Raw genomic sequence first — 17,272 nt, 5'->3', positions numbered from 1 at the left:
TCCTCGTCCATATCAACACGCCTGAGAACTCATATCACATATTCACGCATACTGGGCATGTGTAAGCAGGAAGCCGATCACCTACTCTGCCGTCAATTGCACAGTTACAGGAAGTACTACTAAGGAGGAGAACCCTTAATGGTGAAAACTACAGGACGAGGGTTTTTTTCTTTCCCTGGACGGTTGTCGCCGTTGCGTCGTCAACTTTGAAAGTCATGGCGATGCGTGTGAAACTTGCTCTGGTGCTTTGAATGTCTTTCATCGCGACAAGCCAAAGCGGGAGACAGGTTTTAAAAAAATCCAAAAAACACAGAGATGGAAAAAGAAGAGTGGATCTGGGACGTCCTGTGGGATCGGGGGTAACGACAAACAAACAGAATGAGGACATCCTGCTATAATTAAGCGAAGGATGTTGCCGCGTCCGACGGGTTTTCCCCACTTTGGGAGCTCGAGCGCACAATGGTCAGAGACGATGCCTTTCCCCGTTCTCAAGCGCAACATCCGAACATCAAACAATCGAAGCAGTCGATTTGGAGACAAGGTTGTAAAAAGGAAAAAAGAACATCCTCCAGCTTCAACAGATGCTGAAGAGGTTTCTCAGAGGCGACATTGAACATTTCCATTCCCCATCCCTTCAGACACATTTACACACACACACACACACACACACACACACACACACGCCCTCCCTCACAGTCCTCCATGTTTTCCCATCAGCCATTCAAATGTGGGTTAATGAGGCACCACCCGGGGGGCACTGTCAGCAACACCTTCACCACCAGCCTCATGGGGGGGTGGGGGGGGGGGGGGGGGGGGGGGGGCAGGGGCCCGCGAGACGCCGAGCATGGGCAACATCAAAGGTGCAAATGTGTAAGAGTGCAGTTAATGAGGCGGAATGACTGTGGTGTGTGTGTGTGTGTGTGTGTGTGTGTGTGTGTGTGTGTGTGTGTGTGTGTGTGTGTGTGTGTGTGTGAACTACTGAAGTATCGGGGGGAGACGAGCAGAGTTGTACAGTAAGGACGGTTTAGTACGGCAGCCGAGAGCGCGGCTCCGCGGGGATCTGAGACGGGGTGTTTCGAGATGAGGAGTTAAAAATAAAACGGGCTCGGAAAAATAAATTCAGGCAAGAAAAAAAAAGCACCGGTTGGAAATAGGCAAGAGAAGAAAAAAACATCTCCCTGGATCATATTTCAGTTTTCTCACTTCGTACATGAAACACCTCGTCCCTATAACATCCTCCTCCTGTGTTACTCAGAGATACGGTCACCCTGAACTATTAAAATATTCACATGTTGCATAAAAATCAGATTTTGAAACTCGTTTCCTCCGTGCGTAAGATTGCAAACCTCATAGCGATTAACGTCGACGCATCTCAGCTTCGTTCCGCCGTGCAAAAACAATACCACGTTATCCCGCTGCCATTTTGTGCATTTGGATTCTGGGGCCAGAGTCTGCGCAGCATGTGATCGTGGTGTGGCGCCGCAGACACATGCCATCGACCAATCGCGAGTAAGCATTCCCCTCTTAGGCATATGCTAACATGGAGGAGGACCATTTTATTAACTATTCTGAAGCCAGCCACCAGGGGGCGATGCAGATGTTTTGGCTTCATTTCTGGGGTTGTCCAAGTCTTATATGAGCTGTTTTCAGGATGTAGTCCAGACAATTGCTCCCCAGTATTTTCATTCACTTACATTGTGTCTGCTCTTCTGAGTTTGGTTTATTCTTTTGTTTGTTTTGCATGAATCTTTCTCGTCGGGTTGCGTGTGAAAGCACAAAATGTCCGTAGGTGTTGCTCCGGACGTTTTTCTGCACCTTTTCCTGCCGGCGACCCTGGCAAAAACAACAGCTATTCAGTCTGAGGTCTGTATACTTGGAGTTAACAAGGGGTCAATGGTTGTGATTTACACATGTTTATAGACGCATCATCTAGGTAATGTTTGTGTTTATGAAAATATACCATTAATACCAAAAGACGTACGGTATCACGTCTTCACAGGACTCCACTGTGACGTCAACTGGTTCAAGAAACGGCAGTCACTCTGCAGCGTGGCAGTGAAGACCAGCCACAAATCATCCTGCTCTGCCGTGTCCTTCCTCTGTGCTTCCAGGTCATCTCCGTCTCATTCATATTTCATGCGTCGGGGACTCGGGAGGTAGAAATTGTTGCGGAGGAATTATACAGTCGGCGGATGGCCTGAGAGCCAAACACCTCGCTTCTGTTTTTGCACCGAGGTTTCCCCCAACGGCACATATTCAAATAGGGACAAAAGAGGGAGGGGGAGTCTTTTCTCCGCTGGAGGAAAAGTCAGTTCAAAGGAGCCAATTCATGCAAATGATGACCGGGGCTATTGAGTGATATGAGGCCTTGTAATAGGAGATAAAGAGCTGCGGATAGACGGGCGCTTTGAGGCGACAGGGAGGCCGTGACGCTCCTCGGAGAGTCGCTGTGTTTGATCGTCTTCAGGTTAATTGCGTTGCTCATTTATCTTTTTTAAATGTTTGGTATTCACACTCTTTTTTCCAACCGGGAGTGTTCTCATTAATCATTTCAGTCATAGTTTACGAAAAAATAATGGAAGACATCTCCTAGTTACGCCATCGCAACTGTGAGGATGTGCTCCTCTTTGTCCTGGGAAATGGCTGACTGGATATTTTCTGTTTTAGAAAACAAAACAGGACCAATTAGAGACATCACCTCAGGCCTTGATTTACTGAACCAAATTAAAAATAATCAGCAGATTTAACGATATTAAAATATTATTAACAGTTGCATTCCTGCTCTTTAGTATTGGAACCAAAACTCAGGTTTTGTGTTGACACAAAAATTCAAGTGATACCCAGGTATAGTTATATGAATATTACACACACACACACACACACACACACACTGTTGTCAATATCAGACGCAACCGGCGTCTGCGTGTCGGTGGCCCGTGTTTAATTGACGGAGCAACAACCCGTGTAATTACCAAATGATCATAAAGGAAAACAAGCCTTGATAAAAAATAGAAAATAATCTCGATAACTGTGTGCGTGCGTGTGCGCGCGCGTGTGTGTGTGAGTGAGTGTGTTGTTGTTTTTTCACCCAATCAGCAGAGTGGTTTTCTGTCACACCACAGCCAGCCTCACCTATCGACTGATGGAGGGTTGTGGATCCATAACCACTGGTACACAGAGAGAGCATTTAGAGCGACAGGTAGATAAAGGCAACACACACACACACACACGCGCACACACACACACGCACACACACACACGCACACATACACGCACACGCACACGCACACACACACGCACACACACACACGCACACGCACACGCACACGCACACACACACACACACAACGTGGTAAAGTGGGTAGTCTACATTTAGCTCTGTGCTGGGAGGGAAAGCCGGAGCAGGCTGCTGGAATTTAAGTGACACGGACAAAATGACGCGTCCGTGTTTTCAGGACGAGCCCGAGCGCCTGAGGCCGAGCGCTCTGACGCACCATTTCAGATCCAGAAGAGCGTCCTCCGTATTCTTTGAGTCTCTCGCATGCACAGCAGGCCGCAGACACCACATTGGAACAGATGCACGACAAAAAACGTTTTGTTTCTTTTATCCGTCCACTGTTCACATTCATCACATTCGAATGAATATTCGTCACCTTGTTTAGTTTTGTTGTTATGTGGAGGGTCGGAAGTTTTTTTTTTATTCCGCAGTATGAAATCCCCCCTTGTTGTTCCTCAAAAGTAGAAACAGCAGACTCTTGGATAATTCAACCACAGCAGAGGTTTATGTAATGGCCATAAATCTTGAATCTTACAACTCGGAGAAATACTACATGCTATAAATACTACGGTACCCGTGAGCCTCGGCCAACCCCTCGCAAAACAGAGAAGTGGCCCGTCAGAAGCACATGCAGTATATATCTGAGCTGTGGATCCAGAATGTATCGAAAACTGACCCAGAATCGGAGTTAAACTGCTGCAGTGTTTTATCAGGTTTCAAGTGTAATGTTAAACTCCAGCTTATCATGAGTCTACAGTCCCACAGAATATTAGGGGATTATTGGAGTCGTAGTCGACTTCTCTCCTTTGGTTTTTATGCGGAAAGTATATTTTCTAACTATCACTTCATTTGTAAATGGTAAATTTACTGCATTCATGTAGATCTTTTATCGTCCAACGTTTGCCAGCTCAGGTCACAGTCACCCATTCACACGCACACGCACGCACGCACACGCACACGCACACACACACACACACACACACACACACATGCTGCTGTACACAGCGCTCTTTCCATCACACACACATTCAGGGTTGAGCGTCTTGCCCAAGGAACCTACGGACTGGAGGAGCCAAGGGTCGAACCATTGACCTTCTGGTTAGTGGACGACCCTCTCTACCACCTCAGCCACAGCCGCCCTACGTCATTCAGCAAGCCAGACGTTAACTCTGGACCTCTAAATAAATATGAAGCCGCTCATTGGACTTGAACGTGTCATCAAACTGACCATTTTTTCCCCTTTTACAGTAGAATAAAACGTACAATCTTTTGGGAAACACGTATGCTGTTAGGACTGAGGTCTTCTTTTGGCTTCGTGTACACACCCAGTTGTCTTTTTACAGAGCAGCAGAACGGACGCAGCTTAATTTTTCGTCTCCTCGCATTTCCTGCAAAAACAATGTGAGGCCGGAAAACACACACCAGACCAAAAACAGACCAAACAGTCGAGTCTGTGTGTGTGTGTGTGTTGCTGCGTGTCTCACTCTACTTACTTCCCAGGGCCTTTGTTTGTGCTAAAACCACAGTGTAAAAAAAACAAAAACCCACAAACACCAAGGACTGTTGTGGCAGATACAGTCGCCGCAAAGATGCTGTATGATGATGTAGTCAGGTTCAACGGAAGTGTGCGAGTCTCGTTCTCCATGTGTTTAAACACACACACACGCACGCACGCGCACACACGCGCGCAAACCTCCAGGGTGTTTTCCTGTGTCTGTTGTCATTTCTGCGGGGGATCATAATGACATCAGCAACAGCAACACCTACATGAACAAAACATCAACAGTCTGCTCACATTTACATCCATATGCTCCCACACACACACACACACACACACACACACACAACACACACACGCACACGCACACGCACGCACCTAATGTCTGACCTCATTCCTACAATCTGTCTCCTGGGAGAAAAGGGAAGAGGTGACATGAAGGGAAGCAACTCGTGCAGAGATGGATCCAGCCGTGGAGGAGAGAAGGTATAGAGCGAGAAGAAGAATGGATGATAAAGGCCTGACAGGACAGAGGAAGAGGAGGAGGAGGAGGAGGAGGAGGAGGAGTTTTTGGTGATTGGAGAGAGGGATGAGCAGAGAAAGAGATAGACGAGGTAGATAGAGGTATCATCCAAAGAGTGGCGTTAATAAACGAAAGGAGGCTAATAAGGCAGGAGAGGGTTCTTGCTCGTCATCGGCAGATGGGCAACGTGAGTCACTCTCACGAGCAGGGATGAAGGGAGACGGGGAGATAAGGAGAGGGCGAGTCGGAGGGAAAGAGCAATGGAGATTGACGATGGAGGCACGAGAGAGAGAAATCCCTCACGGAGGCCGTCGGAGAAAGGCAGCTGCTCGGGATGTTTATCAGAATAAGAGAGGGACGCGTTTCGTCGATAAGAGTCGACTGGAAGGTTTCAACAAAAACTAGAATAGTCACGTGCCCATCCGCAAACTCCCAGTGAGATATGATGCTAAACAGGGAAAAAAAAACCCACAGGGAACACAGATGCCACCCCTAAGCTTTTCTTTTTGACCTTTTGACCCCTGTAGAGTAAAAGCTTAAAAACGTTAAATGTTCAGGACTGATATTCTCTTTCGCAGTTTAACGGTGGGACACCGTGTGCTCGGAGGACGCGGCCCGATCAGATGTGACTGACAGCGCTGGTAGCGCAAGCAAACAACGCCGCCACTGTCGACATGTTTTCGCGTTCAAACCGCCGGCCGGCGGACACGAGCGCTCTCGCGTCACGCGCGGCGGGGGCGCGACAGCCGCGTCAGATCACGGACTCTCGCCAGTCGAGAGCCACGAAACACTGCGACCCCCCCGCAGGGGTCACGAGTGAACCGCGCGTCGGGAACCACCAGCACTGATCCTGATTTTTTTAGGGGTTTGATTAATAAGTACCGGTACAGAATAAGAACACATTTTTAAAGGTGACACCTGGATTTATGACCTTATATATAAAACGAAAATCACCGCAATACTGAAGCAATTGCTTTTAAATTCAGCCATGTGCTCTCAGACGCCTCCCCTCCCCGGATCAATGCTGCCCCTTGACCTTGCCGGGGGGTGTGTGGGGGGGGGGGGGGGGTTGTTGATGTTTTCCAAAAAGCTTTTCTTGTCGGCTCATTGTCGGCTTTAACAAGGGTCCACGGGAGATGCATCACGGCCCGGTTATCGACCGACTGGCTCCCTGAAAGAGGCCTGCGAGGATCCGTATCTGCTGGAGGCATCCTGGATGTCATCGGATGACTCGCACCTTCCTTGAAGTAGAGAGGGGGCAGACAGGGGAGGCGGAGGAGGTAGAGAGAAAAGAAGCAGGAGAAGCCCCTTCGTTTTCGTCTTTCTCCTCCGGAAGCCAAGGGCAGGTTTTGTAATTGGCTTAAGCTGTAGAGGAGGAGAGGCCGAGGATTTTTCAGATGGCGGAGAAGACAGGACGGCGCGGAGGGAAAGTGGGACATGGGGAAGGGGAGGGATGAGAGGGAAGGAAGGGAAGAGCTGCGGGGATGTGATGACTTACAGCGAGGGGGAGGACGGAGAGAGGAGGGAAGGTACAGGCGGGGGGGGGGGGGGGGGGGGGGGGGGCATTGATTTGACTGTCTCCACGGTTTACAGGGACCTGGCTAACAAGCGTCAACACTCAGGAGGCTGGATTAACTCTGTAATGTACTATGGCTTCTTCAGTGACGGGTGTGTTTCGTATCACGACAGTTTGTCGCAGCCACAGAGTTTCACTGAACATCGATCATAAACTAGAGGTTTTGTCGAAGGAAAAGAACTGTTAAATTATTGTCTTTTTCCATTTTTTCCTCTTTTAAGGATACAATGTGACATTTCATAAGATAAGATAACACAACATAAGATATTGAACAAGTAAAAAAGCCATTACGAGAAACTGGCACAAGACTGAACTCCCTGCTATAAAACAACGGTTAGAAATTATTGAAGAGATTTACACTACTGGGGAAAAAAAATGACACACCAGCTAAGAGTGAGAGACAATGTTTTCATTCATAAATGGAGGAAATTGATGAGTAACGACAGCGGAAATAGTTTATGACCTAACTGATGGTGGAAACCTGTAGCCATCACTGTTTGTTGCTGTTTCCTTTTCCCTTTGCATCCTCGATTGTAAGAATGTCGACTGAACTAAATGTTTGGTTATATGCACAAAAAACAAATTAGAAAAAGAGAAAATTCAAAATTGACACAGCAGCAAAATGTACTAAGAGAGTAGGAAACAGCCCCTGAGGTAAATGAGAAAAAAACAGAAATACACCATACAATAACAAATATTATATACAATTTTGAACACAAAGGTCGACGACCCAGCGCGGTCGAGGTTTTATGAATTCTTTAGGATTTTCATGAGCAGCACTCGTGCAGCGGTTCATCCATCGTCTCTAAGCTCTCCAACAATCGAGCATGGGACCGGGGCGGAGGAGGAGGAGGAGGAGAATACGAAAAAGACGAGGAACAAACAAACAAACAGACGTGGAGAGAAGCGTTTCCCCTCGCGTCACATCACGCACTCACACACTGTCAAAAAGGCTCCGGAGCCCTGGAAATCAAACGCGTCAGCCCCGCGCCGGGTGCCACTTAGTATTCTGCCCGACGCAGAACAGATGCGACATCGACTGAAAGTGTGTCTAGATTGTTTGAATAAGGTTTCCTTATTATTATTTGACTGTATCTTCTTTGTAATACCAATGGCAGGTGGAAAACTGTCTGATGACTGACCCCATGGAGGCCTTGCGCTCGTCCCAACTGGCGGCCACAGGGACGATTAGCCTCGCCTGAACTTCCTGAGCCCCGAGTCCAAACCTCTCCACTCCCACACTAGCACCCCGGCATCAATATCTCTACGCAAAGCCCGCCTGCGTCGACTCAATTTATTTTTCCAATTTCCCGCAGGGGGAACGAGTGCCACTCACTCGGTCCGTCTCCCCCCGTTCTGCCATCCATCACTCTCTCTATCCTCTCATCTCTCGGTCCGACCCGCGAGGCCGATGGTCCTTCGCGCAGGTGTCGACCCACAATCGGCCGCGCGGCCGAGCGGCGGGTTGGCGGGAAATTTACAATTCAAACAGAAGTGATAAAGCATTTTCAGGGCGCCGCCAATCAACATGAGAATGACTCGAATGAGTGGTGTGAAATGGGTCACTCTCGTATGACATCTTGTGGAAAGGAAGCTCCGATAAACCCTTTGTGCAGCTCTTGACCAAAACCACGTGGTAAACACACAGCGTCAACAACTTGTTGGTCAACAAAGTAAAAAGGACCTCGGCTATAAATCCAGATATTCTCCTCGGGAGGAGGTGGAGGTCAAGAACTTGGAGGAGAGAAGTGATCGCGGGATTCTGATTCATCAGGTCCATGAGGACATAACCTGCAGAGGGTGTGTGTGTGTGTGTGTGTGTGTGTGTTGTCCTCAATGTGTGCAAAAGTCATTTGGCAACTAAGAATATTAATTATCCTCTGCTGTTCTTTGTTAATCCTAATTTCCTTTGCGGATCAGTCAAGTAACTATCCATCTATTCATGTAAACGTAATTCTTTCTAGTTTTTGTACTGTGTGAATGCATCATTGGATTTTTAATATGTGTAGATGTTTATTTTAACATTTATAGACTCAACTATTTATTAGCATGATGAGTTTAGATAATAACGTAATTGAACATTCGTTGCATGGCAGAGATATTGCTCGTCACTTTTTTTTGACGGAGCCGTGTTGTGTCCTCATAATCATGACAATAAGCATATTGAGAAAGTATCATAACATTGGTTACATGCTGATTAGAAATGTGTCAAACAGTGCCAGGAAAGTAAAGTGGTGTTGTTTTCAAAGGGTTCCGGTGTCCAAATTATGAATGTCAAGCAAATCGTAGTTGAAGGAATTGAATATTGACAAAAAATAATACATTGTCAATAATATCACATATTGATGCCCATCCCTGGTTGCACCTCTAGTTTACATATGAGGCCAAGGACCAGTCCAGTAAATATTCATGCTGCTCTGTGAACAGTCAACAACAACACACACACACACTCACACACACAGACACACACACAAGAGGCTGCTGAGGAATAAACTATCGACCAGCCAGGAAAATATCTGCCACAACAATTAATCTTGTGGGAGGCAGTTAGTGACTTTCTCTCTCTCTCTCTCTCTGTGTGTGTGTGTGTGTGTGTGTGTGTGTGTCTAAGTGAGCCTCTCACGGTAGACTACAGGATGATGTTGAAGATATAATTTGCGCTGACTGCCCCTGATACACACACACACACACACACACACACACACAGACAAGATTTGAGCGGCTCAGCGAGGCATGAGGAGGAGCCGCTCCTCACATTCCCTCCACCTGCAGGTCATGTTACATTTCTTTGACCAGCGATGGAATCTACAGACCCGAGCTGCATCTATTTATCTTCCTGGGAGAGAAAATGATCTTTGCGTTCCTGAGAGTCGTGTCAGATGTCCAAGAGCGGTCTTTAAAACTCTTCATACACGGGCACGAGGACGTGAATAAAGAAGGCTTGTAAAAACCGAGCCGCACTGGTCAGAAGAGCCTAAAACATCTGTGTCCACCATGCAAAGCATCACATTACACCTGCTGTCATCCGCCGACTCTCCTCCACACAGGGCTCCATGAATTATTGAGCGACGGCTGCTTTTGTTAAACTACTACACCGGCGATTGAGCAGAATAAATATTCAATCCGCTTCCGCCATTCATGAAACGACAATATCCAGGTGGAGCAGGGAGCAATCTGAGTATAACAATAAATCAATCAAACATTTATATAATAGAATAAATACATGCCATCCTGTCACTCACAAAGCAGAGCACATGCTTCCCTCTTCTTCTTCTTCTTCTTCTTCTTCTCTGCTCTTTCCATCGACAACAACTGTGTCCACAAACTCATCGCCACATTGAAAAAAAATTGAACGGCAGGAGATTAAATATTTGCCCGGTTTGTGTACTCACCTTTGTTGTGGACGTGTGTGTGTATGTGTGTGTGCGTGTGTGCGTGTGTGTGTGTGTGTGTTGTGAGCTCCGCGGCGCAGTAGGCAGCCTCTCCTCTCCGTCTCGCTCCCACTGTGAGCTGGAGTAGAGAGTGTGTGTGTGTGTGTGTGTGTCTGTGTGTGTGTGTGTGTGTGTGTGAGAGAGAGAGAGAGAGAGAGAGAGAGAGTGTGAGAGAGGGAGTGAGAGCCCTCTCACTGGCTATTGTTACATGGAAGGGAGCCAAACTGAGCATGCTCCAACATGAACAGCCCTTGTGGTTGGCATGGGAACCGGGAAGCGGCGGTTGTGTTTGAGTAGTGAGCAGCTTTTTTTTATCTCTCTCTCTCACACACACACACACACACACACACACACACAGAGACAGAGCGAGACAGAGAGAGGCAGGTGCTGTGTCATCATCCCGGGCCACGTTTAGACTCTTGGTTAATCCTTGATAGTCTCTGACTTTATTCCCCTTCAGTCAGAAATGAATCGACAGCTGCTCGATCGGACAATGACCTGGATTACATTCGGAACTTCACCTGGGGGGCGGGGGTGGACCTAAATAAAAACAGAGTCACTGGAGCCGCACGGCCATAATCTCAGGACTTATCATCCCTCTATCGTCACAAAACTCTTATCGTGTCTGAATGAATTGTGTGAAGTTGCACTCTGCAGAGATCAGTCACAGCCAGAGACTCTACAGCTTCTTTTTTATCCTCTCCAATTTTTAGGGGACACATTTCTAAGACAGCAAATGAAGAGAAAGAGAGAGTTTAGTGAATGACGTGCGACACAGGTCCCTGACCGTTATCTAAAGCCAGAGACGTCATGATTTTCTTAAATACATTTACCATTACGTCTGATCTTTCACAGTGGTCCTATTCGGATTTCTAATTTACTGCGTATAGCAACAAATTAAGTAAAACTATGTTTTCTGTATTCGCTCGTAGCCTCGGCCTGTGTTTTACATCTGTGATGGATCAGATAAAGTCTGATTTATAGGTCGGGAGGAGTGAGAGACACAATGCCAGTTTCCTGTTTCCCGCCATCCACGTTGGTTTCTTTTATGGATGGAGGCGATTGACTTTTAATCAAATTCCCAAATGTAACCCAGAATCATGACCGTCCTCCGTCATCACCGAACTGGTTTTGTTTTTTCTGAAACTACCAAAAACCAAAGCGCTGTCACGGCAAAAAACAGTTGTATGTCTTCAAAGAGTTTCGAATGATGTCGTCACATCAGAAAACGCTGATAGCATGAGCTCTCTAGAATGTATGTAGTGTCATGATCAGCATATATCAATATTGAGATAATATTGAAATAACTGCACCTATAATAAAACTGCCAGGCCTTTATTTCAAAGAAAGAATGAAAAGTGTTATTGACACCAAAGGTCGGCATCATGATATGAAGAATGAGAAAATGATTGACACCCATCAATAGGTCTTCTACTCGGCTTATTATGAATAATGAAAACGCATCAGTAGATATTTCTGCCCCACCACAGACGCCTTGTCTTCGCGTATCCCCCCCAGGCTGTTAAGAATATGAAATCTGCCATTTTTTCACGAATTAACACGCACATTTATTTACACAAACAGGATGTTCAAACTCTAATCGGATCATCTGCTCTGTCGGACGACCACGCGTCCTCATAATGAACCATTTTAACAGGTGATACATCAAACATGAACTGGGGCATGAACACGTGTGTGTGTGTGTGTGTGTGTGGATCAGAGTGTGTGTGTTCCTACAGCTACAGATGCCTCATCGCCAAAAGATATCCGACGACTTCTTCCAGAATATCACTCTCGTCGCAGCTTATAAAATACAAAATAGAGAGACATCAGGCACTGCGCCGCCCACTCACACCGGGGGGGGCGTTCACTTCCTGTCATTAAGAGAAACGCGGGAAAAACGTTCAAGGGCGGTAAAGTGTTACTTCAATGTTCAGCAGCTCCATCGCACATCGCAAAAAAAAAATCAATACCGTGACCACAGGAGGGGAATCAATCAGAGGATGGAGTCGGGTGTTGATGTTTATCAGGTATATGAATATACAGCGAGATACAGTATGTAATCATTTGCCAAACAACTTGTCTCAACTGTGCCTATTATTTTGATTAGCTGGCAGTGAACAGACCAAAGCTCTAGCACACTAGTCTTGAAGTGACGATTTGGATTTCGTGGCCAAGATTTTCCCCTTTTTAAAAAAAATTCATGTGATTTCAACCGGCTTATGTGAAGCGTAAATATTCAATCTCCTCCAGCGGTGCAGAGGAGGCAGTGTACAGTGTCTTCCTGCAGTGTGGAACCAAAACAAGCTAAAAGAGGCTAAAAAGCTCCACCGAGCTGCAGAAATTGTCGGTGGGGTTTGTGAGAACTTTTTAAAATGACCTGAAGTCATCCATTGACACTATGGGGTCCAAAAAAAAAGAAGAGTGGAAGCTACAGTAAGTGTTACTTGGCACATTTATTCTCGTTAATAGTAAGTAGACCTACTGTACGTGGACTCTTTACAGTTGATGTCTTGGCGTTATGTACTTTGGCTTTCGCTCCTTTGTCATTTCTGGATTTCAAAAGCCCAGACATGTTTCTGTAGAGGCCAAAAAAGGAAAAGAGACCCTCACTGCAGGGCGTATAATAACTGCCTGAGTGTGTGTGTGTGTGTGTGTGTGTGTGTGTGTGTGTGTTGGGTTCGGCCCTGCGCTCTTATCAGACCCCGTACAGAGGTGTAGCTCGCACTCACACCGAGGGCCGAGATGAGATGTATCCACTGAGCTGAACCTACTCCGCCCGGCGACACGCGGCCAGATAATTTATGAGGTCTCCGCCATTGGCTCAATAATTCAAAGGGCCCTCGCTCTGCCTGTGGGTGAGTCACGGACAAGCCTTTTACTGAGGACGAGGAACGAGAGGGAGCAAGACGACAGCAAGCGCGAGAGAGAGAGAGAGAGAGAGAGAGAGAGACATTCGTGCGGCGCAAAACTCAATGAGAACTCGCCACGCCATTACTTTTGGAGGCCTTGCTAAATTTAGCTCAATCTCCATGACTCAGGGGAGGAGCCGGGCGCGAGGGGATGGAGGAGGGTGAGGCGGCTTTTAGTGATGAGTAAGTAACCGTGGGAGCCTGAGAGCCTGCCGGAGCAGAGGGTTTTTCCTGAACCAGCAAACACAGGGAGGAAGACGGGGCTCCTGTCATCATGTGTCTAAATTAATACACACACACACACACACACACACACACACAGAGAGAGAGAGAGGACGCCCAATAGTGTGTGTGCGCAGGCAGCGCGCGGATCGCGGAGCTGCACAATAGCCGTTACTGTTAGCTCTCCGAGAGACGGACGACACATTGTTGTTGACCCCCTCGGCCGGCTGGGCATGTTTGCATATGCAAGGGGGGAGGAGTGCATTAACACAGGGCACATCCTAAAAAAGAAATTGTGTGCGTGTGTTTATCCGGATGCTCGACTGCTCGGCAACCACAGCGGCCCTCCGACGCCCGGCAATCGATGGACGGATGGTTTGGCAGGGTGGAGTTTGACGGAGGACACAGGAGAGTGGCCACCGGCTCGACACACTGAAGCAAATTGTCTCCATCAAATGGGTCTTTGTCCACCGACGTGAAACCAAATAAACGTGGGTAAATCAGTCCTACGTTCTCTCCACTCTTCAGTCTGTTCGTCCCATTCGGCGCCCCTGGTGCAGAGGGATCGAGTGTTCATCCTTCAGAAGAACACCAGATCCAAACGGCATCTAAAAGCATGTTCGGTGTTAAAGATGTGAACATGATGTTCTCCGTAAAAGCGGGAGTTTGTGCAAGAGTTTGCCTTCGTATGACTCCAGCCTACATCTCCTCAGTCGTCACTATTTTTGTATTTTGGGGTTGTGTAAATATCATTTTTCCCCCCTTTTAATGTCTGATTAATGAATATCTGTTAGTTATTCTTGTTCATTTCTTAAAGCTGGTGACTGGGAACTCTTGGTCCACGCAGCATATATCTCAGCAACTGTTGAATGCCTAGTCAGGAAACCTTCTATTGTACATTCACCAACAGTTACCAGACAATGAAGACCCCTGACTTGACTCTTCCTCGAGGACGAGCTCCGTTGCTCCGTTTTCAAACAGTAGAATAAGTTGCATTCAAACTACTGAGGAGACGGGGAGGCGGCAGGGGGGAAGTGCACGGTCCACCTTCCTCTGCAAAAACAGTCGCCTCAAAAAGCGAATTGTCCTTCACATTGTTCTCAGGGGATGAGGTGACCAAGGACTTCTTCTATTTCCAAAACAAAAGATGTGAAATCCATGGTGATTAAAAGCAAGAGAACAGCAGCAAATCCTCACATTTGAGCAGCAGGAGCCACAGAATGTTTGATGAAACGCTCACTAATCCATAACTAAAAGCAGTTTTCTGTTCATAGACAAACTTGTTAATTGACCGACGGTTTTGAAAACATCAGGATCGACCAGCCGGTGCTAAAACATGATGATCCCTTCTGCTCAGCAACAGCCAAATATGATGGTAACGTGTGTGTGTGTGTGTGTGTGTGTGTGTGTGTGTGTGTGTGTGTGTGTGTGTGCGTGTGTGTGTGTGTGTGTGTGTGTGTGTGTTTTATTGATTGGACCAGGCAAGGAACAGTCTGGAAAAAGGGGGAAATAAATGAAAAACAGGACCACGCATTAACCACCGTGACCCATTAACCTCATTTATTATTTAATTTTCCATCTGCAGGTCTGATGTAGGAAGGAGCGGCTGCTGCCGCTGCTGCGGTCCCTCCCGTCAACCTGCCATTCACACGCCACATGTAACGTAAACGAAAACTTGATGACCTATATGCTCAGATGTGTTTGTGAATGAATATGGATAGTGTTAGTGTGTGTGTGTGTGTGTGTGTGTGTGTGTGTGTGTGTGTGTGTGTGTGTGCGTGTGTGCACATGCTCATCCCCTGAGCGCTGTACTGGCTGATTTTCTAAATCCCTCCATGTGCAGAGAGGAGCCTGCTATCATAATCAGCAAGCCTGCAGCCGCACGGCGCACCGAATAAACCCCGGCCCTCCCGACGGGAGGCCTCCAAATCCAATTTCCCCGTCAATCTATCAGTCTCCGCAGTTCACCGCTGAGTCGCCCTCGACGCCGGCGCTCGTCCACGCGCCTCTCTTACTCAGCCCGCCTTGATTGGCCTCATCCCGACGATCTGGTTCGGCTGACGCTGGGTTTTCGTCATTATCATTTTCCAAACCACAGGTTTCAAAATGTTAAGCAGCTCTGCTCGCAGAGGCACCGGCGTGCGCCACCAATCTGAAGGCGGAGATTTACATTAGGACGCTGGAAAGTAAATGTTCTTTTCTCCCGTGGGAGTTTCCCAATTTCCACATGGACGCCTCTCTTTACATTCAACCGGTGGCGTCGCAGTGAACGCACGGCGGTGGCTACGCCTCTGTGCAACGTATCTGCAGACGGCGCTGTGGACGGAATCCACTGGAACTGCACGTATGAAAAAGAAAACCAGGGGCGACGTCGGGCCGGAACCTTCTTCGATGAAAGCACGGTCCGCCTCTGAAACTGAGGAATCAACGATCGACGTTCCTCTTTGACAGAAAAGGGGGTTCGCTCCTGAAGACTGGAGGCCACTGCAATTCTTCTTCATGGTCATAGTAGGAAGCTTGGGCGCACTGCAGAAAATTCAGCATTTACACATCAATGGAAGGGGGGGGGCTGACATGTATTATAATACAGAATATTCAGGCGGTGGACGACACTGTTCTTGAGCGGAATGAAGGTGTTGGCGTGGTCCGACGTCTGCATCGAACGCGATCAGCGCAACATGGCGCCATGACGGCGACCCAACCGCCGGGGGGGTCCCGGGGAGAACGAGCGGGCGAAGCCGCACGAGGTCGCCGCCTTCCGAATAACGGCACGGGCGGGAAAAAAGCCATCAGAGGAGACCTTGGGCTAATCTCTCAGGGAACAAAAGGAGAGAGACAAAGGGGAGGGAGGTTTGTGGAGAGCAGAGGCTTCATCCATATTTCACCAATGAAATGGCTGAAGGCGAAGCAGACACAGAGGAGAGTCGGAGTCAGCGTGAGGTCTGCAGCCTCTCCGACCAGACAGGGGTTGTTGCTTCTTCCCCTCGGGAGCCTCACGATCAACTAAGCAGCCTCTTTACTGAACACGCGGGGAGGCAATGCCGATTCAGCTGCTTTCAGGATTAATTCCCTCCTCCTGGTATGAAAAATGTGCTCTGACCTGAATCCTAATGGTCCGGCGGAAGGTTGTGGACCTCAAACACGTGTGTGCAGGAAACACACACACACACACACACACACACACACGTGAGCAGAGGCCTTAGTCAAGCTGTCAGGTACTGTAGAGCAGCACATGAGGCTTTCGGTCTCATTAACGTTCTGCATCTGGCTTCACATCACACACACACACACACACACACACACACACACACACACACACACAGACTGGGAGAAATACAGTGGTTTCTCCCGGCAAAAAGCCACTGACTTGGATGGAAAAAAATCTGAGAGAACAGTGGCTCACTGTGCGGCGTGTTCAATTCTTGTTCTTCAAGAGAAATGCCCAAGGGCAAAACACCACTCAGGGAAATATATATATATATATATTTAATTTTTTGCTTTTGTATATTGTGGAACAGACGCTGATGGTCGGAAGTGGGTTATGAAACAATCTTTCATATGGAATCTGACGTTGCAATTACTGTGGAAATATTCTGGAGGACCAACTAAGGAGATAAAAATACAGATAGATGTCTAATGCAAATGAAATGCTAAAGAAAGATTAATAGAATGAACGGCTCTCATATATTCTTGGCTCATCTGAGTTCCCCGCCCGTCGGCTGTATGTGCGGCCGGTGGTCGTCTGAAATCTGTTTTTTAAAAACCCGACTTTTGCTCCTGCACCACTCGTTACGGAAAAGAAAAGAGGAAAAGAAAGAAGAGACATGTTTGCA

The 17,272-nt window shown here is 47.5% G+C and overlaps 1 protein-coding gene across 3 annotated transcripts in view; it reads right to left on the bottom strand.

Annotated features, from left to right (window-relative positions):
• The window catches only part of si:dkey-91i10.2 (uncharacterized protein LOC555224 homolog), a 48,479-nt gene that overhangs the window by 24,439 nt on the left and 6,768 nt on the right, over nt 1-17,272 (bottom strand). Inside the window, exon 1 of one of the 3 annotated variants that reach the window (XM_035603865.2) lies at nt 10,267-10,397. The exons of the other annotated variants lie outside the window; for them this stretch is intronic. The gene's annotated coding sequence lies outside the window, so the exon portion shown is untranslated. Of the gene's footprint in view, nt 1-10,266; nt 10,398-17,272 lie in introns of those variants that run through there. 3 annotated transcript variants of the gene reach the window in all.

The sequence above is a fragment of the Scophthalmus maximus genome, chromosome 14 (genome assembly GCF_022379125.1).
Source record: "Scophthalmus maximus strain ysfricsl-2021 chromosome 14, ASM2237912v1, whole genome shotgun sequence".
NCBI lineage: Eukaryota > Metazoa > Chordata > Actinopteri > Pleuronectiformes > Scophthalmidae > Scophthalmus > Scophthalmus maximus.
Note: the sequence above shows the minus strand (reverse complement) of the source record. Positions and strands in the feature narration are given on the sequence as shown.